This window comes from Macrobrachium nipponense, chromosome 7 (assembly GCF_015104395.2).
Source record: "Macrobrachium nipponense isolate FS-2020 chromosome 7, ASM1510439v2, whole genome shotgun sequence".
Classification (NCBI taxonomy): Eukaryota; Metazoa; Arthropoda; class Malacostraca; order Decapoda; family Palaemonidae; genus Macrobrachium; species Macrobrachium nipponense.
In genome coordinates this window covers 91,905,106-91,930,802 of record NC_061109.1, presented here as the reverse complement: position 1 = coordinate 91,930,802, position 25,697 = coordinate 91,905,106, and the positions used below count along the sequence as shown (strand labels likewise).

At 37.0% G+C, this 25,697-nt stretch overlaps 1 protein-coding gene and 1 long non-coding RNA gene across 6 annotated transcripts in view; one reads left to right on the top strand and one right to left on the bottom strand.

Moving 5' to 3' along the window:
- LOC135217245 (complexin-like) overlaps positions 1–25,697 on the top strand; it is a 344,903-nt gene that overhangs the window by 250,388 nt on the left and 68,818 nt on the right. The window lies entirely within an intron of this gene.
- Positions 7,290–11,676, bottom strand: LOC135217038 (uncharacterized). The gene is made up of 3 exons (XR_010315010.1): positions 11,544–11,676; positions 10,606–10,704; positions 7,290–10,006 (listed from the first exon to the last, which is right to left on the bottom strand). It is a non-coding gene; the product is annotated as an uncharacterized LOC135217038 (long non-coding RNA).

Sequence of the window (25,697 nt, the reverse complement as noted above, 5' to 3'; positions counted from 1 at the left end):
TTCTCCCACTCTTATCTCAGTGTACTTTTTGCCCCCGGATGAAAAACCGCGTCGTGTGACAAACTGCCTCGGAGCAATGTAGCCAAATGCGAGGCAAAGTATTGTTTCATTCTTTATGTTGCTGTTGTTCTTTTCTGCGTGGTTTTTAACTTGCTTAACAACGCGTAGCCATGAGACTTCGTGCTTTGTTGACGTTCTTAGTTCCAGGAAATGTCCTTCAGGAAAAGCCCACAGAAAAATATTTGTTTGGTTCTGAGATTTCTCCCCTTTCTTGTTATATCTACTTTCTCCCTTTCTTTCTTTAATACTCCCTCCCTCCGATTTCTCCTTCACATTTTTCTGAGATCTCGACAGACGGCTGTGTAAACACCCGGGGCGAGATGCATCTCGCTGTGGGTGTGACGTGCTTAGGTTAGATATTGAAAGTCAACAAAATCATGCTAATGAAGAAATTCCCTTCCGTTTTCTGACTATGCCCAGTCTAACGACATTTTCTCCTCGAACTGCTCTCCTTGTTATTCTATTTGTTGTTAAGGATAGAAATCGGTTTGATATAAACACAATTACGTATTCGAGTTTACGCTCTGCTTTCACGATATACCAATTCTGTGAACTGTCATTCAACGGTGGGTGGCTAATTTCCCAGGTAAATCAGAGAATTTGTCTGTCTATTAATTATTCACATATTTATTACGTTATTTCAGTTCCAAATAGAATTGTTTTATTGGCACTTATTCCTTTAATTAACCTCACTCCCACCTTCATATTCTGCCTCTATTTAATAGGCTGAACTATGTAACGAACATAAAATCTCCTCAAGATCGTTCGGTTTGAAAAATAGAATTTTACCGGATGTTTTCTTAAATATATTCAATTTCCAATATCCTTTGTCATTTGAATGGGAATTTATTACTGCACTTTCCAATTCAGGTATCACTAAGAAGAAACCCAGAATCAGTGGTAAAAGGGAAGGTTTTGAACTTGCCTCGCAAATATTCATGAATCCTTATTGGTAATGAGTCTATATGCTGGAAAAACTTTTTTTATTTCATAAAACAGACCAGGCTGCTCAATGGATTTGACACGTGTTCCTTCGCTAATGTGTTTGTACGCTAAGATAGAAATGGCTAGATGTTTGCATTCGTCTATTAACGGTTTTGGTCACTAGGAAATTGACCTAATTTCATTTTACTTATATATTTATTTTAACTACGTTTTAACCATCAGCTGTACTTGTTCGCTGCGTATTTGACTTTGAGCCTGAGAATATTCACAATTTTTCCTCTTTATTTGTTGTCATGAAATCTGCTTTGTAGTATCCTATTTCAAAGATAATTTATATCCCAAAAAAAACGTCGCTTTCATTGTTCAGTACAATGCTGGTTTTGTAAACCCCGATATAGAACGTGTTATCAATGGCGAAGATAACGTCCTGCAATTGAATTGTCTCTATGTATTAAAATGATCAATGATGTAAATACTAAGGCACAATACACGCCCACAAGACATCCAACTGGTTGTAGTGTGGCACTAAGACATTCATGAGAATGGCAACTAAATTGCGTCAAGTAAATCCCAGACCGTTCCAAAAGCAATGCGTCTATTCCAACGCTTGTTAAGTCAACTGCAGACCGTAAATTGTTACGTTAAAACGTGGACAGTTACTATATTGTTATCATTTAAAAAGGATCAAAGTTGTAGAAGCCAATCATTGATTTATGCTAGGATGACTTTTTATAATTTCATCATGGTCCCATTTTTTTATATTTTTCATTCTGTTTTTCTCTTAAAAAGGTTTTATTTTCGCACTTTTGGAAACGATATTTAATGCCAATATCGGAGAAAGCTACATTTGGCATTGTTTTATACAGTTGTGTTGAATGACTTGCTGTATCTTTTAATGACAATAAATTTTGAATGAATTTTGGTAACTGAAAAATAAGGAATTTTACAGGGTTTTAAAGGGTAATGAAGTGGAGGGCCATCCCACTGCCATTGTATTCATTCGAGTGTTATCATCAATTGAATGATAAAAACAAAAATTGACACCTGAAACCAAGGTGCGGAAAGGAAGGGAGAAACTGGATAGATTTTAGACTGAGAATTTATCGCACAAGCCCACTTATTAGCATTTATAATTCGCCTGGCAGGTGCGTGCGATAATTAGGTACCATGCCACCTAGACACCCAATAACTGGAGAAAAAGAGATTCCGCGGTCGATGAGGACACCTGAGATTTCAGAACAAAGACCTTCAAAGTTCATTCACTCTTCAAAGCAGCCAAGGGATGGAGGAGGGCATTTGTGGGTTGCATTTGTCTTTGTAAAAAAAAAAATGTATTTTGTTCTTTAATCAGGTACCTCAGAATGCGCCTTTGTTCCACTTAAATTGCTAGATATTTTTTAAATATTCCCTTGTGTTGTTACCATCATCGCAGGCAAAATACTTCAAGCACTGCAGGCTGTTATCGTTGTATGAAACTAGATGCTACTGTGCCGGCTGGATCTACTCACTTAGTCACTGCTTTGATGATTGGGTTTCTCTTCATTGCTGGTTAGTGTTCTGAGAAGGTGAATTAAATAGAATTTAATATTCATCAAGCACCAGGTCATACTCACCATGTGGCGCTATGTTATGCTATTTATAGGTAAAGTATGGTCAAGTTAGTGATAGAGAGGTCATATTTGATGAGTTTATTTGTTGAAAATAGATTACACTTTCCATGAAGAAGTGTTTTACTTCTGGTTCTGTCAGAATATCTTGCCGGCGAGGTGGGCAAGGAAGAGTGGTTATTCCGGGCATTTACGAAATGCTCTGTCGCGTGCGACTGCGTAGGGGCCAGGAAAGGATTCTAAAAGTATTGTATGAAAAGTTGGGCAGTGTTTGAGGGGATCTTTTCATCAAGTGGGAATGCGTTAGATTTTATATGACCGATATGTGCCGTTTCCCATCGTCTTTACTTGTGACGTGTTTAACTATGGAAGCGTGGTAGGTTTAACTACGCAGAACTTGTTGTTTGAGATAGTAGTCCAAAAGGCTGCCGGCCACTTACTAGGCAGTTAAGGGAAATGGGAAATAATCTGAGATTCGATGGTTCATGAAATTCTGAATTTCCGAATTCCGACAAAGCTGCAGACTGCAGAGCAGACCAGTAAGTGCGCTCGCTCGTTGCTTCGGGTGAACACGTGGCTTGCTGTCCAGCAGAAGCACATAAGTTTTTTCTGCAATAAATTGCAAAAAAGCCAATCTCAAATTTCACAGACTACCTATAAGGTAAGGCATGTAGTGGCAGTATATTGGACCATAGTTAAAGAAATAACCAAGTCTGAAAATAACAAGAACGATGAGGATTGGATTAGGGCTTTTAGGCTAGCTAATGAACAGAATACTAGCATATAGGCTAGTAATATACCTATAGATCTGCCGTAAGTATGCGTGCCACTGGTGGTGGTGGTAAAAGTATTTGGAAAAGTTTAATGGGGAGGAAGACTGCTACCCCAGTTCCTTTTAGTAGTAGACAGCAGCCATTCGTAGGTCGGGTTTGCTATCTTCATTCATCGATAGGCTATGTGCTCTGAGAATTTTCTTACACGATCATGGTCAGATTTTAAATTGTTTCTTGCCTCATTTATATTGGTTTAAAACATAAATTGTTAATCTTAGCAATAGTGGCGCGTCGGGTATTTCTTTGGAAATTGCAGTTGTCTATTGTATTTTGATTGCTTACTAACAATTTTCCGTTAGTTTTTGGCGGTCAACTGTAATTAGCCTAACCTGTAATTTACCCTAGAACAAATTATCATTGAAGCACCATATGGTTAATCTAAGTAATGGTGGCACGGTGGGTATTCTCACATTCACTTTATTTCAGTTAGTCTAGCCGAGTATATGCATTAAACATTCACCCTATTTCAATTAGGCCTAGCCTAACCTATGCATTCCTAACCTATGCATTCAACTTTCACCGTGATTCAATTAGCTTAGCCTAGCCTACATTCAACATTCACCCTATTCCAGTTAGCCTAGCTTATGCATTGAACATATATACACCTTATTTCAATTAGCTTAGCCCAGCCTATGAATTCAATATTCACTCTTTTAATTAGTGTAGCCTAGCCTATGTATTCAACATTAAGCCAATTTCAAATAGCCTAGCCTATGCATTCAACATTCACCAAATTTCAATTAACTTAGCATAGCCTGTCCATTCATCATTCTCCTTATTTCAAGTAGCCTAGCCTTGCTTAGCCTATGCATTCAACATTCACCCTATTTCAATTGGCCTAGCCTATGCATTCAACATTCACCCTATTTCAATTAGGCTAGCCCATGTATTCAACATTCACCCAATACAATTAGGCTAGCCCATGTATTCAATATTTACCCAACTCAATTAGGCTAGCCTATGCATTCAACATTTGTCATATATCAATTTGCTTAGCCTAGCCCATGCATTCAACATTTGCCCTATTCATTTAGCCTAATCTAACCTATTCAATAAATATCATGTCTAGTAGGAATTAATATAGTTTACACCTGGTCTGCAACCCAGCAATGAAACCCACATAGATAGGTAGTATGCATTGAGAGGAGTTCAAAAGTCCCCATCTTTCCATTAGCTTATTAATAGTTTTGGAGATATGATTAATTAATGTTGGAAAGTTACCAATATACAATAGCTATATAACCTACACAGCTGTGTAGATCTCAAAACTAACATTTTGAACCCCTGCACCACTAGTCGCAAACCAAAATTTACTTAGGTACTGAACTTATCTTTAAAAACACGATTTTTCGCTCTTCAGTAAACTGAAAATTTTATGAGTCTTAAGTTGATCTTACCCCCACCTGAAACTGCTCCTGTTCATGATTTATCTAATTATTTCGATTTTTTCCAATTGGTGCATTTTTTTTAAGCCACTCCCGGTCTTATAAGTCTCAAGTTGATCTTACCCCCAACCTGAAACTGCCCCTTTTCGTTTGTTTGCGCGTGTGTCAAAGCCTGTTTGGTTGAAGTTCTGCCCACACATTTGATTTATCCTATTATTTCGATTTCTTTCCTGTTGGTGCATTTTTTAAAGCCCCTCCCAGTCTCTGTAACCAATGTTAGTTCACTATTCAAATGATTTTAGGTAGACGTCAGGTATATTTCCAATTTCAGTTCAATTAGTAGTTCACCTTAAGAATGGAAGGAGTTGAATTGTGTGTTGCTTTTGATGTTAGCTACTTCGTGCGTTTAAGGAGTTTTTTTGAAGAGGAAGAGAAGGCAGTGGACTTTTTAAGACACGGGGTACTGCCCATACAGGTTTTATGCAAAAAGTGAAAAACCTTGTAGGTACAGAGAAGACAGGAAGCAGTGGGTGTGTGACTGTTACGTGTGCTATAGTAAGAGCAAGAAGAGGAAATATTGTAATTATGTAGTAAGGTACACATCTTCCTGCTTGGCAAATTTTGTGTTAGGCAATCATTGGTGTCAAAAGTTTTGGGAACACTCCTTTATTTTAAGTTCCCTACACTGGTCACCAAATACATCTGTGAATTGGAGCAGTTTCTGCAGCAAAGTGATAAGTGCATGGCCAGAAAATCAGCCACCAACTTGGGGGTACAGGTGTCATCGTCGAAATTGATGACTTTTTTTTTTTTTTTTTTTTTTTTTTTTTTTTTTTTTTTTTTTTTCTTGTGAGAGCCAAGAGAGTTGAGGCAAGTTGGCTGTTAGGTGGGGTGGAGCGTGAACAGGGGCAATTCCATAATAATTCCCTTAATACAATTCCATAATAATTCCCTTAATTGCCACCTCCCCTCTTTCTTCTGATGTTTCCCAGCTGAAGAAAAAGGTTGCTTCTGTCATTGGCTGTCCTCGATCTACAGATTTGGGGGTCGTTTCACATACCTCTGAGGTCTTGGGATTCAGGCTCTTCGAGTGTGCGAGTCTACAAGGCCCATGCTCGAAGAACCAGTCTTGGGAAGTATTCTTCCAAGACTGGTGCTTGCCTGCCTCCTCCCAAGTTTTTTTCGGACACCCTGGTAGGATGGGCTGCCATTGATCATCCTAGACAAGATTCTGGAGAGGATTTCATCTATGGGAATAGACTGCCAGTTTGGAGGTAGGGCTATTCCCTACCTAGCCCACCAATCTCAATCTGTTACCTGTGCCAAAAGCCAAATTGGAATTTTTACATCCAGGTAGGAGGGACTCCCGCTAACCGGCAATAGTTAACTACCTAACCATCTTGTTTGACATTTAAACAGCTGTTCTGGCTTCGCTGAAAGTAATTTGTAATGTAAAGGACCTCAGGCTGTCCCTTTATCCCAGTATTACTGTGCTGTCCTTTTTACCCAGGTATTACTGTGGTGACTGTCCCTTTAATCAGGAATTGCTGTGTTGTCTGTCCCCTTTAAACCAGATGTTACTCTGCTTTGTCCCTTTTAGTCAGGTATTACTATGCTATCTGTCCCCTTTAATCAGGTGTTACTGTACTTTGTCCCTTTTATCCAGACATTACTGTTGTGACTGTCCCTTTTAACTAGATATTACACTGATTCTTCTGTGTCTTTAATCCAGGTACTACCTGGCTGGCTTCAAGCCTAAATTCCATATTCCATTCCATTCCAGGTATTACCATGGTGACTGAAATAGAATTTTCAAGAGTGTAATTCTGTCATAAGGTCTAGATATATGAAATGGGGTGTGTTGAACCCATAGAGTTTCTTCACCACAAGTTACAAAGGTAAAGGGGATGGGGGCAGGGGTACAGGTTTGAAACCACCTTATTATCTGAGTTGGGTCTAGATTGGTCAAGCAGTTTGGATTTCTATAGCACACAAACATTCACTTTTAATAAGACTATATTATATTTCACCTGTTCCCACCTTACCTACCTCCCTTCCTATCGGGGCTACTTGGATTTAAGGGCATCCAGGAGCATCACCATTCATCTCAGGGACTTTAAAACTATGTCGTCGAGACTGACATGTTTTGGTTCTTTTCAATTATTTTTATATGTCACCCCCTTCAATGCCAGTGACGTCTTACCCCACCCACACAGTATTCTTTTCCATACTGTCATATGTATACCAAGTTTGGTTGAAATGGCTCTGTCTGTTTCAAGTTATGCTGGAAAATACACTTACAAATTTTTTATACATATATTAATATGACTTGCTGACCAGCCTAGGAATACCCTGAATGACAGTTTACCATTTACCTGAGAAAGAAAGTAACATATGGTGTTGTTTTGATTAACATATTTATTTAAAGTAACAAATTCAAAATATAAATAATCACAGGAAGAACAGCTGCCACCAATTGGGTACAAACCGAGGTGCAAAAGTTCTCTGGTAACACAAAGTCCTGTCTGGGATCAAGTGGGCACAATGCTCTCCTATTTCCCAAGGTAAGAAGCTGCTCAGAAAAATCCAGACAAAGGATCACCAAACAACTGCACCTTCATGTTTGTGGTCAGCTTGGATATTTGGACTCTCTTCACAGCAGGTGAGATCATGTTTCATTAGCTCTGGTATCTGAAACAATCACTGGCCAGGTATGGCAAAAGAAAGTGATGTTTCCCATGATGGACTTAATGTTGCAGGACCCAAGGAGCAAGAAGTCTAAAGTGCAAAACCTCACTTCTTATCCATGGTGTATTTGCCCCAAATGATGAGGCTGCACTGCTGAAATATTTTCCCGCAGCTCATGCCATCCGTTGGAAATGTCACAGACGGGAATCTTCAAGCAGAGTGCCAAATTGAGCAACAATTTCAAAGCAAGAGTGGGCAATGGAACCTCCATCCAGAAGTTGGAGCTAAGGCTTATAAGGAATGTTCCAGTTCCATGAGGAGCATCCAGGAAGATCAGACCACCTGTTTGGCCATTGGCGTGGTTGCCAAAGAATGGCTTCGTAGGTGCTCTGCTGGTCTGACAAATGCTGGGGTTCCTTTTCTGTGACAAACTGGGCAAGGTAATCAGGACAGTAACTGATCTTGTGAAGAACCTCTTGGCAAATCTGCAAAAATCAACGATATTCGGGGTTGGATTATCTTGCCTCACTTTATGCAGAACATCTTCATTATTACCATTCCTGTACTTTACCCGAGCTGAAGGGGGGTTGAACATGGTTACAGGTGTTGACCAAAAATCCATCTGATTTTCCTCAGCAGCAGTGACAAAACAGTTTCATCCAGGGTGATATCCCAGTGCAGGCCACTCTCCAACAAACCTTATCTCTCACAGACCTCCCAGAAAGTGACACTGGCTTGACTGTCGTTCATTTTCAGACTCGTGGCGCTGTACCATTTTCCTACAAGTGATACATGGCGCTACACTATGTGCGGAAGCATTCTCAAAAAGAGCCATTTGATGGACCATGTAAATGATGATATGGGGCTGCTGTACAATGTGCAGAAGCATTCTCAAAGAGAGCCATTTGATGCTGGAGGGATGGACCATGTAGATGTGTCCCAGGGTGTGGTGGATTTGACTTCCAGCTAGCCTTTGTCCTTGCCCTAGGTTGACCATTTTTCTCAGCTCCCTTGGATTCATTTTTTTGACAATGACATCTTGGAGGTGGATGTATCAGTGGCTCGCAGCTCCTCCTGGTGGGTCCATTGTAACAAAGCTTCTTGCTCTCAATTTTGACATTACATGTCAAAATAAACTGATGAAATGGCATTCTGCACTTCAAAAGGTGGTTTTCTTCCCTAGCTCACGTTTCTTTGATTACAATAGTCTCGTGACACTTTTGCTTTATGAGTGGCCTAATTAATTTCAGGAACATTGAAGTAGTAGCCATCCTCGTCTTGCCAGAAAATCAGAAAATGCTGCAGGGAGTCATAGGACCTGTGGGTGTTGGTCACCCTCCGAACTGTCTGGTTTTTCTTGTGAAGGATGATGTCACAAGGCTGAAAGTAATTGCCGACATCACCACAGCCACTTTGAAGGTGGGGACATCGAAACGGCTTCTTGTCCGAGCTAATCCTGATCTTGTGGTTCTCTGTAAGCATGAGCTCCAAGACTGTTTTGAAGATGGCGATGTAGGTATGGTGCCTGTGAAGAACTCCTGAAGATTACAACAATATGCCTTCCTTTAGGCCCGGTATCCTGTTGTTTCATTTTGGCCTCTGAGGTTGCATCGCCCATGACGTAGCTGAATAAACTTGGCATAGGAAGCAGGTGATCCCAAAAGCATCTACACCCAACCTTGAATTTTAAAGGTGGGCATGTAGCCTGTCTCACAAATTTCCTTTGCACAGAGTCATTTGGAAGCAGAAAATGTACTTTTGGATGTTTGTGGAAATATTAAATGGTTGTATCTCCCAACATGAGCAATTGAAGTGGATCGAACAGACTGACCAAATATTGCATAGACTTTTCCATTACTGCAGCAGAATCCTGGAGCCTCTTCTTTCCACTTGAATGCATTGCAGTGCTGACAAACATCAAACTATCCAATGGGATATGTGAATATGCTTGTGATAACAAATCTGGCCTGTAATCGAATGCAGCTTTTTTCATATCCGCAATTCTGAGCTTCCAGTTTGGTCTCCCTCTGTTCCAGATCTAATGCTGCTCTGGATGCAGCTTCTTTCTTCCTTTGGACTTCCAGTCAGGCCTCCCTCTGTTCTGGATGCAGCCACTCTCATCCTCAGATCTACCAACGTGGCCTTCTTCTGTTCTGGTACTTCTGCATGCAGCAAATCTTATCCTTTGGCTTCTAGTCAGGGCTCCCTCTGATCTGATATGTCTGCCGCCCTGTATGCTGCTTCTCTCATCTCTGGACTTCCAATCTGGCCTCCCTCTGTTTCAGTCAGACTCCTGTTGCTCTGAATGCAGCTACTCTCGTCCTCAGTCTAGCCTCCCTCTGCCCTTGTACTTCCGTTCTCTGGATGCAGCAAATCATGTAGTCTGGCCTCCCTTTGATTTGATGTGTCCAACGAGCTGTATGCTGCATTCCTTTTTGCTCCTCAAGTCTTTGGCCCAATGGAAGGCCATTTCTTTGGTGGCTATTTTCTGAAAAATAATTGGATCAGTGTTATTTAAAGAATCATTGTTATTTTAAGGTTTACAAATAATTTCAAGTTTTGCATTTAAATGCACTGGTATCTTCTAAAAGACAATGCCTTCACAACTAAGATACTTTATCTAAAATTTGGTACCTTCAAATATTTACAGGGGAAAAATAAGAAAAATCCTTGTGAATTAAGTTTAAATGTTTCATGTAATCCTATGTAATTGAATATGCAAATGGTCTAAGAAAATAACTATGCAAATTTCGGAACCCCAAGCTAGAGAGCCATTTAAACTTGGGAATCCCAGGGTAGAGAGCTGGCCTAAGGTTCTAGGTGGTAAAACTCTTCTATTTCAAGTAAAGTCATGAAAAGAAGTTTGAATATGCAAATGGCATAAGAAAATAGCTGAATTTGATCAAATTTGGCCTTATTAAGCTAGGGTTATTAACCTAAGGTCCTAGCTCTAAACTAAACTTTTCTATTTTGTTAAAATCATGCAAATAACTACTGGAATGCATCATTTGGACATTGGACACTATCCTACAGTACAACTGAATATACAAATGGCCTAAGAAAATGGCAACATTCAATTTAACTTACCCCTAAGTTAGGGTGCTGGCACCGCCCTGCAAACTGCATACTTTTTGGCTCCTGAAGTCTCTGGCCCAATGGAAGGAAGTTTCACTGGTGGCCTATTTTCTGAAAAATTAGATCAAGGAAACACAAAATATAATTAACCAGTTTAATGATAATGTACAAACATTCAGAGAAATTTCCCTTAAACAAACTCAAGTCTCATTAACTGTCTGTGGTCCTGAAGGACCTATGACACTAGCGATGTATGCCTAATAGTTTGGTAACCACCTGAAATGATTATGTCGTTATAAAAACGTGAAAAGCATAACGAAAACACATGCATTTAAAACTCTACCAACACTCACTTCAAACTAAACTATTCACGTTAAAGCTAAAATAATAGCTTTTTAAAATGGTTAATGGCTACGAATAATTGAATTTTTGCATTTAAATGCACAGGTATCTTCTAAACGACAGTACCTTCACAATTAGGTAGGCTAACTGCATCTAAAATTTGGTGCCTTCAAATAGTATTTTCCACTTGAAAATAAGAAAAATCCTTGTTAAAATCGAAAGTATAATTGTTGCATGCAATCCTATGTACCTAATTGAATAAGCAAATGGCCTATAATAAAATAAAAAAAGCATTTTAACTTAACCCCCCAAAGTTACCCCTAAGCTTGAGTGCTGGCCTAAGGTCCTAGGTTCTTGCCCAACTCTTCCACTTCTCGCGAAGCCATGATAATATCTACTGAAATTGCATATAGGCTATAGACGTTACATGTAATTGAATATGCAAACGGCCGAAGAAAATGGCCACATTGAACATAATCCCTAAACTTGGGTACTGGCCTGAGGTCCAAGGCTCTTACCCAAACGCTTCCATTCCGTATAAAACCATGAAAATTACCAAATACCCTCATATTTCACTTTATCTACCAACTTGAAATATCTAAACTTACCACTATCGGTGTGGATGCAGTAAACTGATTATTATAGGGTTTACCGGAGGATGGTAGACTCGGACTCATCAGTTACTTGTCATCAGTCATCAATCGTCGTGAACTCCGTGTCGGCCTGTCGTGTGTGTTCCAGTAATGCAGCTAAGGCTTTATTTAGCCAAACCGAATCCTCATATTATCATCCCCGTTATAACATTTTCTAACATTATTAATTAATTACTAATAATTATTTGTAACATAATTAATTATTTTTATTGACGTCTGCTACTGAAAATAACGCCGTTACATAAAGTGGGTAATTTATTTTCTCTAGGCTATGAGGCATAACGAAAATAACGTCTCATTTCCAGACGATCCTACCATTGATAAGAAATTACTTATCCAAATATTAGTTATTTACGTACAATAACTAATCACTACCCCTCTAACATCGGATAAACCATTCAAATTTTTTAAAAAGATTTTGGATATAGGAAACTAGTTTATAGCTTGCATAGGGATTGTCGGAGGCGTTCATGTTCTAGCAAAATCGAATTCTTATATGCACTTTATAACTGTTTGTTCTGGAGATGGGTTTTAACGAATATACAAACATTCACGTTTATCAGATGTATGGCGGTGATTGTTAGAATGAATACCCGTAGAGTTGTCTCTACTTGCTCAATGAATAGTGCTTAATTATACTGAACGAATGGACCTGCATTGTACATGCAAGAAGTGTATCATGAGGTATTCAAACACAATTACAAACGGATATAATTAATATTGTTGGGATAGAATGGAATATCCTGTTTTTAAAACTCTAAGGTCTCTTCTGTTTCATTTTATAAAGTTATGGCAGAGACTAATTGTTATCCTGATGTTATTGAACGGAATTTATCGGGATTTGAGACACGTAGATTTTTATACCCGTCTCCAAATAGCTGAAATCTGCATATTTCGAAAATGTTGAGAAACTGATGGGAAGATTGATGGCGTTGATGAGGTTGAGGTTGATATCCAGAAAGCACGGATGGGTGAATTTACTAAATACGAGAATCGAATTTTTTTTTTTTTTCTTGGACCGCAAGATGAGTTGGAATTCATTTTGACCTATGCTCATTTGAATTAGATATCGCACCATATCCGGAATGAACCCGCACTTACCATGGTGACAATGGGTGATCGGAAAGAATATCTGGAAGTCCATATTTTCTGTGACTATCCTTTTCATGAACTGCACTACAAAGTTATAAATAATTATTATTTTTTTGTTACGTCAAAGTATGCAACAACAACAAAGAAAGTAATATGCATTTTATTGTTAACATAATAAAGGAATCAATCAATAAAACTGAAGAAATAATCTTGAATTTCAGTGCAAACTTTCAACATTATAAGCAAAATTCTGTCAATCAAAGCCAGTACTTTGAATAACACCTAATCGGATAAAAGGGCATAGACCGCACAGGTACCCAATTTTTCGTCTATATCATCTTGTATACACTACCTCTATATGCAATGATATTTGTAGAAGAAAAGGTCCAGTTTTGGGAAAAACCAACCGTCCCCCAACCCTTCCCTAAAAAATAATAAATAAATAAATAAATAAAATAAAAACAAAACTCTGGGTACGGCCTGCAAAGATAATTTTCTTTGGATAGTAACTATCTCCTGTCAAGACAGTAAGATCTCATACAAGGAAGGTATAGAGTAATTATGAAAAAAAGTTATTTGCAAAGCTACATGAAAGTGTACCTGTCTAGTTTGCTTTGGACTTGTCCTTCATTTTATTTGATGCTAAGGCTTTTAGAGGAATTATGTATCTCATAAGAAGTTTATTTCCAAGTTAAAGTAGAGCGCTTTCTTCTCTGTACGCAAAATATATAATAATAATAATCGTGTATCCCTCGTATTGCATAATTCCATCGGTTCTTTCTGATTTTTTTAAGTATTCCTAGCATATTTTGTACAGATACAAGCACATGTATCGGTAATAAATGTTTAGGCTATTTACACATCAGTCTCAACTCTCTGCATTTTGTTCTAAACTCACGTTAACTCAATGCTGTATGAATAGACTCATTTTCTGTTGATTTCATCCTTGTCACAACCCACTCAGACTTTCTTTATACGTGGATATTGCCTTTTCTTTTCACACACACACAAAAAAAAGTCAAGTGCGTTTTAATACGGTTATGATGTACTATGTTATTAACAGAAGGACGTCCGTGGAATAAACAACTAATTACAAAAGCATTTATGATAATTCTTTTTTAAATGCATGTAATGGATTACGGGTGGGGCAAAAAAAATTATGTTGACGAATCTCATACTATTAATGAATGCGAATCAGTTTGTCTTGTCTTTGTTTACAGAAGTATTCTGTGATAAAGTTCAGCTAAGTAGTAGGCTTGGTGGTTTTTTAAGACTTAACTGTCACAAGTAGGGTTTGAAATCTTCGCTGGTTTAAGCTGTTTAGCTCTAAATATGATAAGGAATTGTCCAGAGTATATAACATTTAATAAAAAAAAGAAAAAAAAGGCCCGTATTAAATGGAAAGAAAAGGAAATGAATACTTGGAAAGTCAAAGGAATGGAAAGATGAAGGAGACAGGATTCAAACAAATGTTAAACACCTCCAGATTGAATTGGTGAATTAAATCTGGGTGACAGAAGGGAATCCCAGGGCTTGTGAAGCACTTTCCCGTCCAGCTAACCTATTTATCTTCGAGCGAGGGAGCTTGACACTCCTGTGACTTCGAGGTAATTCTACAGATGGTGTTGGAGTAATCAAAGAAATAGAGGATAAGTCTTTCATAGCTTTCTTTCTCTGAAAAGAGGAATGATTGTTCATTTCAGAGAGAGTATGATACATGACGAATATCTTCGACTGCGATGTTGATATTGATTTTATCTCTGCAGATACAAGAGGGTTGGTGGGACTAGGGGTTGCTTTCCCGCCTACCAAATAAAAGGACCACATAGCCTGGTGCCTGGACGAGAACAGGGCGATGATCATGCTTTCTTCAAATCCGTCGTCTCTGTTGTCTTGAACAGTGATTTATGTACTTGGTATTTTGTCTAATATGGATGGAAGCTACCATCGAAGCGGAGATATAGCAATTGGGTTAGCAACCTCGTTCCAGAAAGATTGCTAAAAACTCTAAGCTAAAACCAGCCCTGTGGAGGCGGAATCAGTACAAAAAGTAGAGAAACAAAAGATTAGGATTCTTTGCTGCGAATACATACTCACATATGACGCCATTCACGTTTATAGGCTGTAAGTGTGTCCTGGGCTCGTCTATTTCCTATTCCTGTTCCACACGAGATGTCCATACTTTCACCTTTACCTACGATACGTTTCAAACGTGGTCCTTTCACGCTGTTGAGGAAAGTCCTTCCTCTTCTTAATTGGCCTCAGTCATAACGCCTGTATCCTTTCTCTTCCATATTTACTCTGGTGATCAGTAATCGTATTACCCTGTGTAGATGACTGTAAGTTTATTTGCCAACCCTTTGAAATACTCCTCATGCTTTCCATTCCTAGCAAAGTAATTTTTCATCTCTGTGCCGTATACCATAGCAAGTGTCCGTGTCCTTAATCAATCCGTAATAGGATAATTGTACTCTCGTGTTGTTGTATATATAGATATATATAATAATATAATATATATATATAGTATTATATATATATATATACACACACCCAGGTATGAATACTCTTGTCAGTTATGAAGGCATGCATCTAGATTTCAGAGCCAAATAATAAATGAGCATTCAACTCCGCTATCCCCTCTTGTGGACGACGAAATGGGGTTTTTGAGGTCTCTGAGTGAAGACATATCAAATCGAATGCCCCTTGGAGAGTGAAAGAAATACTCCCCATGCCAGTAGCACTTGACACAGAGTAAGCCCTCTTAACTGACAGTTGTATTTGGGCGAAAGTTGAATGGCGTTCCAGGTTTCTTTCACTCCCCTTCGGTAATTAAGTGAAAGGGCATTTAAGGGCTTACGTCTGATTAATCTCATGGCATCTCTCCTCTTCATTAGGGAACTCACTCCTACGGGTTCTAGGGGATATTGTCGTCCTCTTGTTTACATCTCTGATTCTCTTGTGATCTCTTAATTAAATTCTCTCTCTCTCTCTCTCTCTCTCTCTCTCTCTCTCTCTCTCTCTCTCTCTCTCTCTCTCTCTCTCTCTCTTGAAAACCTTTTCCTTTCCCCTTTACCTTTTTAAAATAAGAAAATGAATATTTCATGTCTTAAAACATTCGGGTGATACCAATGTCTATGACATTACTTTTCCTATCATCCCACCTTCCTTAATTCCCTCTCTCTCTCTCTCTCTCTCTCTCTCTCTCTCTCTCTCTCTCTCTCTCTCTCTCTCTCTCTCATAAGATCTGTACCTACGTTCCTCTTCCATTTTTCATTAGAGCACAGAATTCTGTGGCTTGTTTGCTTTACACCATTGTTATCACTTCCTTTGTGCTCTGACTCTGTTTTCCGTAAATATCTTTTCCAAATTGCTTTTGAATCATTGCTAGAATCTAATCAAGAAGCTTTGGCTTCACATGGTTTCGTTTTGTTGTGAAGTGGCAGTGTTCTTAATTTCCAGCAAAATTACTTCTCCGAAGACTTCACAATACTTGATTTGTTTAATTTTGTCTATAGCTTTCTTCGCCATTTAGCTACGCATGAATAAGTCAGGATAACCTTACGTTATTGAATATATTATTATTATATATAATCATATATATAAGATATATATTATATATATATATATATTATATCTATATATATATATAATTCTAATTATTTAGATATTTAGATATAATTAGATATATATTATATATATATATATATATATATAATTACATTTTTCTGCAGTGATCATATATATATTTAAATTTAGGTGTTCCAACAGTCAAAGTGTCTGCGCCCGGTTTTCCAAGTTGGAAGCTGGCGTGGAAAGGGTAACTTTCCTCATTCATTTCCGGTTTATATTCAAGGCGCTGAAATTAGGGAATGCATCTTAAAGTTTATGGAAAGCGGAAAACTAATCGCTCCCCTTTGCTTTGCTACAACACACACACACACACCAATATATGTACACATAAATACATACATCCTAAGACCAGCGGCTAGATCTCGACTTGAAGCTGGGGTCAGGAAAAGGGTGTGGGGATAGCAATCGCACTCCTAGAGAGCTGCTGAAGCTAGGATTCTTTGCCCTTCTAGCTCCACTCTCTTAGAAAGGAAACAAAGACGTATTGTGAAAGATACGCACGTGAATGCGGAAGTCTGCTTTTAAGTACATATATACGTGACACACCCATTTTCTCTTTTATAGCAAGAAAAAATAATGGTGAACTAATACCGCCCTAGTTCACCATTATTTTTTCTTGCAATTAAAATTTTAGTTACTGTATGGTGTCATTATTACAGTGATTTTTGCATTTTTAAAAATTTATTCTAAAATGGTTTCAAAGAATTTCTATATTAGTAATTATCCTTCAACGTAATCAGTTCCGCGTCTCCTTCACAAGTGTCGTTTTTCTTAAATGTATTCCAATTCATTCTATAATCTCCTGTATAATCATATCTATTATATTTGACATTTTACCCGGAAGAATAACAGTTAATCAGATAAGGAAAAAAATAACAAATATATTCTGTGTCCTCAGGACGTAAGGGTAAAATGTCAGATATAATAGATATGATTATACAGGAGATTAAAGAATGAATTGGAATATATTTAAGAAATACGACACTTGTGAAGGAACTGATTATGTTGAAGGATAATTACTGATATAGAAATCCCTTGGAGTCATTTTAGAATAAATTTTTAAAAATGCAAAAATCACTGTAAGAATGACACCATACAGTAACTAAAACTTTAATAGCAATCTAATACATGTCAAATATTTCCTGCGGCCTTTGTACTGCGAGAGCTGAGAAATTTGGCTCGGCGGTCTTTTTATTTTGGTGTGAGGACAAATATGCATTCATGAAATATATGAAGTAAGTAGATTCAGCAGGCTAGAGTTGAAACGCTGGGTCAGTGTGTGGGGGGAAATTTACGGAATGTGAAGACAACAGCAGAAGGCAGATTCGTATCATGAGTGTATAGCTCACATGTGCTTTTGATATGTAGAGAAATAAGTTTTGTTCATGATAGTTAACGGCTTAGTTTTCATTTCGATGATATAGCTTCTGTGTAAAATTGTAAACATCTGAAAGATGAAATTGCAGTGACCAGTATCTTTTCTTTGAAGTCTCCTCTTTTGAAAAGTTATTTGTTTCCTTCTCTCCCAAACAAGTTTAAGACAGTTTAATTATACTAATGATATTTAAGTGGTAATGCAATACAGTTCATTGCACAATACTTTAGGTAATCAGAAAACAGAATTATTCATAAACATTTCATTGTAATATCGATATTGTTCCAAAGTTAAGCCTATGCTTATATGCAACTGAGGCGAATAGCCATTATGCAAGATCAGTCCAGAATTTTTGTTAAAGAAACTAGGTAAGAATGTTGATAAACTGGACTACTTTTTTATCGTGGAATTTACTTCACTTCAACCCACCCTCAACAGCCTTTGCCATTAACTGATTCTGTTTTGCAGCCTTCATTATTTCTTTTATTAATCGAGCATATTGTCAAGCAATAATAATGACAGTAAAATGCTAAGACTGAACGTACTGTGCTTGTATTCTCTCTCTCTCTCTCTCTCTCTCTCTCTCTCTCTTTTTACCTAGTTTGAGTTCTTTCGGAAAGCTCAATGAGATTTATCGTGCTATAATACTGCTATTATATAGCCAGTGTATTATTTTTTCGTTTTTTTTTTTTCATAGCCTAATCGCATCTGGTATTCTTTACCTTTTCAACCGTCGCCACCAAAATGCTTCGTCTAGTACAGTGGAATACGAATCGGCTCGTTTTCAAGTTGAAACCTGTAGTTCAGATATTCTCTGACGGAGGGTTTTCTTTTGTAAGTGTCATGTTCTCGGAAATCTTCCGATGTCAGCAAACTATGAAGTATAAAGTCGGGAACGTGTGAGCGAGAGAGAGAGAGAGGTCGAAAAAAATAAGAGCTCTTTTAATGTCTCCTTTAACGAGGATATATGCTCCCCTTTGTTCTATGAAAAAGGGGCGATAGTGAAAGATATGTGCCAACGGGGTGACAAATATTTACCGACTGGATGAAAAGTCTATTAGGGGCGACTGCGTCAGAGGGGCTTAAAAGATGAAAACAAGACCCGGGATGCCAAAACATCAGCTTATTATTAACTTGATGGCGCTCTCTGTCAATCACCTTTTGTTCGTGGGTCTTGGAAATATTCTCTCCACTTTTCTTTTCCCTCTTTTGTCATCAAAGGTTTCAAGCAAGAAAACTGACTTTCACCTTTGTCACTGGTGTCTCTCTTTTTATTTTCATTCATAATTTTTTTCTCATTGTGTTCCGAGTATAGTTTGCACTTTTTTTTTTATATTATGGAGTTTTAACCATTGCAAATGTAGGTCATATGAATGACAATTTCTCCTCAATCTCCTACAAGAAACAGATGCGTGTTTGTCTACAACACAGAGGGAAATCTTGACTGTGGACGGCTCTGCATTAAAAGAAAGGATAGTCAGTTCCTAAGCATCCTTTCCATACAGCATGCATAGACATAAGTCACCCAAATGCCTCAAATCTCGCATTAGGAAGGAATACCTCTCTCTCTCTCTCTCTCTCTCTCTCTCTCTCTCTCTCTCTCTCTCTCTCTCCTGCTAGGTGTCTCTCTTAATGTATGATTTATCTTTCCTTCCCTTTATTTTTATACTTGGCAATTACGAGCATCCATGTCTTTTAGGAAATCTTAGTACATCAGCTTCCTTCCTACCATTCTAAAATGGCATTGTATGTATGTTTCTGGTATTGAGGCTATCATCAACAATCACAAATTACCGATCACTGTAGAGTGTGAAAGACAGACTGACGCACACACTCATTCGCACAGAAAGGGAGAGAATTGTGCGTGACCGTCTTCACTAGTAAGGGAAATTATTCCTGAAGGACACGAATACCAATTACTCAGTTTGTCTGGGACCGGTGGGTGAAGTTGTTTGTTAATTGTGAGTGCCTCACACGCTGGGAAACGCAAACATACATATACATATATAATTATATGTATTCTATATATATATATATTTTTTTATTTATATATATATATATATATTTATTATATATATATATATATTATATATATATTTATATAAATAGTATATATATATATACATATATATAATAATATATATATATATTTTATATATATAATATATATATTTATATACCATATAAATAGTAAACTATATATATATATATATATATATATATATATACATATATATATATATATATACATATATATATAATATAGTATTATATATATATTTATTTATATATCTATATATTCATATATATATATATATTTCATTTTATATATATATATATATATTATCTATATATAATTATTTATATATATTATATAATCTATATATCTATATGATAGATATCGAAGTTCGAAAACTCAATTTCGGGCTAAATAGTGACGAGGTCTATATTCATCCCTTTAAACGAGCCAAAGCTGCAGCGTGCATATTACTGTTTATTTTTCTTCTTCTTTCTACGTACATTTTGATCGCAGTCCTCATCCCTTTGTTTAGAAAGTAAGCAGAGCTGCTAATATTAATCAGGATTATTTTTGTTAATTTTATTGTACCCTTAAGCAAGGGAACTCAAACTCAAGACCACGGAAATCCTCTGTACAATGGCTTATGGCACAAAGGCTGGCGAACAAGGTTTCTATGTTGAGTAACCTTCTCTTATAAGGGTTGCCAATCAAGGCTCAAGGGTCCCTTCTGCTACCCCCTGGTTTGATTTCGGAGTGTCCTAAAAGGGTTGCCTGCCAAGGCTTCATCAAGAGTCTCTCCTACCGTAACTCGTGTAGGCAGGGACACCATCCCTTGAGGTGAATGTTGCCAAGAAAAGCCACATCAACCCATTAACCCCCCAATTCCTGGAACCTATAAAAAGGACTAAAGAGAAAAGTAAGAGATTCAAGATATTTTAGAAAGTAGGAAGCAAGTACAGTTTCTTCAAGACCTTCATTGTTGTACAAATACAAACAATTGCTCAATAGTTAAATGATTTAAAAGCATTACTGGCTCAGTGGAGAGCGCAGAATAAGGGATAGCTCCTTTGGTTAAGGTTGGATACTTTTACACGTTATGATTATGTAACGATTGCCTCAAATAAAGCCCTGCTGGATGTATTGGTAGCATAACGAGTTAAGAAAATAATGACAGCGGTGGTAATAGTTACAAACTTCTACGGGGAAGAGCCAGTTCCTGTCGCTACAATCATAGCCCGGTGCAATTAGCTGGTTGCGCCTACAGTGGAGCAGAGGAATAGGAAACTCGGCGGGTCAACAACATTCCCATGACTTTCGGTGATAGGGCCCCCGAGTGTGTCCATACAGAAACCAAAGGAATATCCCGATTTCCAAGCAGCTTTATTAAGCATCTGAAATTAGATGAAATCAGTTAGAATTCAACAAAAATTATCCCAACTGAATACTAAAGAAGTGCAATGAATTCGAAAATTTCACACCAAATGAAACATGTAAGAATTCTGAAAAAATATGACGACTTATACACAAAAGTTATAATTTAGGCTTCAAACTAATAGCTTGATATGTACCTATACATTTCCCAGCAAAGAAAATACTGATGAATGTTTTATAAGTATGTAGCTTTCATTTCCATATACACTGCCTAGGGTTCCCTGATTGTAGGTGGGAATAAGACATTTTTGACGAGTTAAAAATAAAGGTTGGGTCTGTTAATGTAGGCGTTAAAAAGCAGAGGTATTTTGTAAATGGAAAACCAAGTAAAAATTTGGATTGACCGCTCTTTTTGTGAATTATATCGTTTCAAGGCATGAATCTGATGGGAACCGCGCACATCATCAGTATGATAGATAAAGTGCAGCGGATGAATTTAGATCTGGATACCTTTGTGTGTGCAGTGCTACCACTGGCGGATGAAGCAATCGTCACAAATAATATTCATCGTTGATTAATACCAGAATTCTTTCAACAACTCGAGTTTCCAGGATATAAATGAAAATGAAATTCCTTGTTTCGTTACATTTATGTGATAAATTCGCAGAGCTCTGTGTCACAGCTTATGTACTTTGAAATAAGTAGCAGCATTCACAATCCTTATAATAATGAAGGTGTGAGACATGAAGTACAATCATCCTGTTTCGAAAGTATTTTACCCCAACAGTAAAGGTTCTTGCGCTGCTCTTTCCTGCAGCCATATACATTTATATATGGAAAAACAAAATATGTTTGTTTCACATTCGTTAAATTGTGCAAATATAGAACGTATCAGATCCTCTCTCATTTAAACTTATTTCTTTTCCGGACCTCTTTTGTTACGAAACAATTGTTATTTCCTCTTCATTAGGAGCAAATATACATAAAGAACGCTCAACAAACTTTGCAGTATTTCGCAGTTGTAATTATCCTAGATCTTTGTTGCAGCAGCGTGAGCAGGAACAGCGTATTTCAGACACTCCGCGAAGAACCTAAAGCAATTGTGTTTGCTAATGAAAATATTAAAGGCGCGATTTCTGTCCCAGGAGTAGTTGGATCGGAACAAAAGGGACAATGCCTTTATGTTACGTCATCTTTCTACATATTAATATGTTAAGTACGAATTCTTTGTTCCCGTTGGTACTTTAATCATTTTGCATTGTTTTTTTTTTTCCACCAAGGGAGTGTAATATTATACTTTTGAATTTAATGCAACCTACAGCATCTTTGATTCTATTTATTTGTTTTCTGCAAGAATCACAAACTTGGAAACGGCCATAAAGAAAGTTTTTTTTTTTTTATTTTTATTTTTTTTTTTTTTTTTTTTTTTTTTTTTTTGTCATGAAAACGAGTTGCTTTAATGATGCTCCTAAAGAAGTTCCAGGGCCTGATGCCATGCCATAGCGGGGTACAATGCGCCATTAACAGGCGAAATGACGCCGGTGTACGTTCGCAACCAATTACTCTAATGCTGGTACTATTCCCCGTCAAGGATCTCTCGACACTGATGAAAGCTTTTTTACTCGTTTCCAGAAGCTTTTCTTGCCTGGCATTTGGCGAGGGTTTTACTCTGAGCAGATTCATCAGCATAATTCGTCTTCGATGGTCTCATTCGCGTCAATCTGTCTGCGCGCATTTTTAAACTATATCTGCCTAAAGTCATCACCTTTGCGGTCACTCTCTAATGGCTGTTCGCCATACAGGGTCTTCGGCATGGAGAATCTAGAGAAGGCAGAGGTCTTAGAATGGCTCCAAAAGTTTCCCACGATTCATAATAAATAAACAATACTCTATATTCCTCCGTGAGAAGACTTCAGAATTATTTTGGCAAAGGACAATCGAAAGGACTCATTAGCAGCTCTTAGATCACAAGGAGCAGAATGTATCGTAATCAGAACATTATACCCGTCTAGGTAGTCGGCTTTAATAGTTTTCTTTAAACGTAGCTGGTGCTGAGTGAGCTACTTGAGGAAATATTTTCAGTTACACAGTCTTTCATAAGATATAATATCAAGTACAGGTTTGATTTCATGTCGATGCTTTTGTCTCACTCTCATTCTTTTACATCTCCCATTATCTTATATTTTACACACACACACACACATACACACCCAACCCACACACACACACCCCACACACACATATATATATATATTTATATATATATAATATATAATATATATATATATAATAGTCTCCCTCCCTCATTCTTTACAATCTCCAATGATCTTATTAAACTTTACACACACACACACACACACACACACACACACACACACACACACACACACATATATATATATATATATATATATATATATATATATATATATATATATATATTTATATCTCGAAAGTGGGCGTTTTGATCTTTCAACATTCTATATTTCTAAAGTTGTCCAGATACAGTATTCGTTGTGATAACAGTTTCCCAAGAGTCATTATTAGAAAACGTTTTCCCGTGATTTTTGTCACTGCACCGTATGAGATTTGTAACTAATGGCTGTATGGGGAAGCAACAATGCTGTTGTTTCTCCATTATTTTGTGGAGGGTTAAAAATATAACAGCAGTAGGAAAAAAAGATTTGCATGAAAAGTCCTACATATCACCCGGTTGCTACTTTGACAAAATTCAGATAACATGACAAGATATGAATAAAGAAAAATTTAAAAATGGCAATATTTACGACATTAATATTTATTGACAATATTTACATCATTAATTCCAAATATCGAATGAACTGCATATCCCACTGATTCTAGATTGAATGTACCTGAAATCGCTGTATATTTGATTGTTAAGTCTAAATCAGATTTATCAAGTATTTCTCCAAGTTTGAAAAAATGTTTGAAAAAAATACATTGAAAGTACACTTAGGCGGCAGTACAGTCCAGAATTTTAGGGGGCTTTTCTGAATCAAAACAGATGATGCCTTCTCTCTCTCTCTCTCTCTCTCTCTCTCTCTCTCTCATCTCTCTGTCACTCTCTCTCTCTCTCTCTCTCTCTCTCTCTCTCGCTTTTAGTAGGCATTGTGATAAACCATACCGCCTTTCCACACCAGTGAGTGGAATCCGTCTAGACAAAAGAGGGAGTGTTCTGGCCCTGTTTTCCAAAGTAAACTATAGGGAATAGATTAAGATATTCCTTATATTATATCATATATATATTATATATATCTATATATATAGATATATATATATATATATATATATATATATTGTATTATATAAGCCCCTGTATCCTCTGTGTCGAGTCGAACAGGCTAAGGTTGTGATATCACCTGCCAGGCAGATGTATGTATAATACATAACCGTTTGGGTGAAAGTTATTCTCAAGAAACAGAGAATTTTATGCCAGAGGAATTAATGTGGCTTAGTATTTGTAGGTATAAAATATTCACTTCTATAAATAAATTAATACATAGTATACATCATCCTCATCAAAATTAAAAACACAAATGTCTCGAATACGTAATGTTGATCCCGAAGCGGAAAACCTTTCTTCAGATTATCTGTCTTTTTTGGGGGGGGTTGCTCGACAAGGCAGTCCCTGACACCTCCCGCAGCCAGGACAGTGGAACCAATCATAAGGTAATCGTCATTTTCGTAGCGTGACAGACACCCAATTGTTTCCTTCAACTGGGATTCCCCGAGGCAGAGCTCCCTTTGGCAGTTGGCGACGAAAGAAACAGTCTGATTTCTGCTGCAAGTGAGAATGAATAGAACTCTGTAAACGCTCTCTCTACACACCTTTTGTAACTTAAGTATTGTTGTTTCTTATCATAAGAATTACAATAAAGACTTTCCTGGTGTCAATCAGTGCTTTCGCCTCTTTTTAATTTTTACATTGCAACGTATTCATTTGCTATGTGAATATTGAAACAATTCAATTGAATTAAAAAAGTTTTTCAATTATTCATTATTATTATTATTATAATTATAATAATAATAATAATAATAATTAATAATAATAATAATAATAATAATAATTAATGATTATTATTATTATTATTATTATTATTATTATTATTATTATTATTATTATTATTATTATTATTATTATTATTATTATTATTATTATTATTATTATTATTATTATTAATGTATTTGGCTCTTCGATGCTATTCAAGCGTTCTTTTCTTTTTCATTGTTATTTGTAATGACCGGAGTCACAAGTAGGAAAATGAAAAAGCGAAAAAACGTTCAAACATGATGTGGGAATTTATTCGAAATGGACATGTTAACGATAAAGATTTCATTTTCTCTGCCTGAATACCTGACTCACACTAATTAAGCAACGCTTCGTAAACTGTTCTAAAACAAAAGACGCTAACGAAGGTAATTACGCCGCTTTTTTACGTTCGCTAATTTTGGTCTCTTTAATCATTTATTTTACCTGTAACCGTTCGCTCCCCTTTTCCATGTTGGGTTATACCTAATTAACGCAGTTGGGATGTCGAACTAGGAAACGATTAGAAGAAGTCAGTTAAAACTTTTAACAATTTCTCTCTCTCTCTCTCTC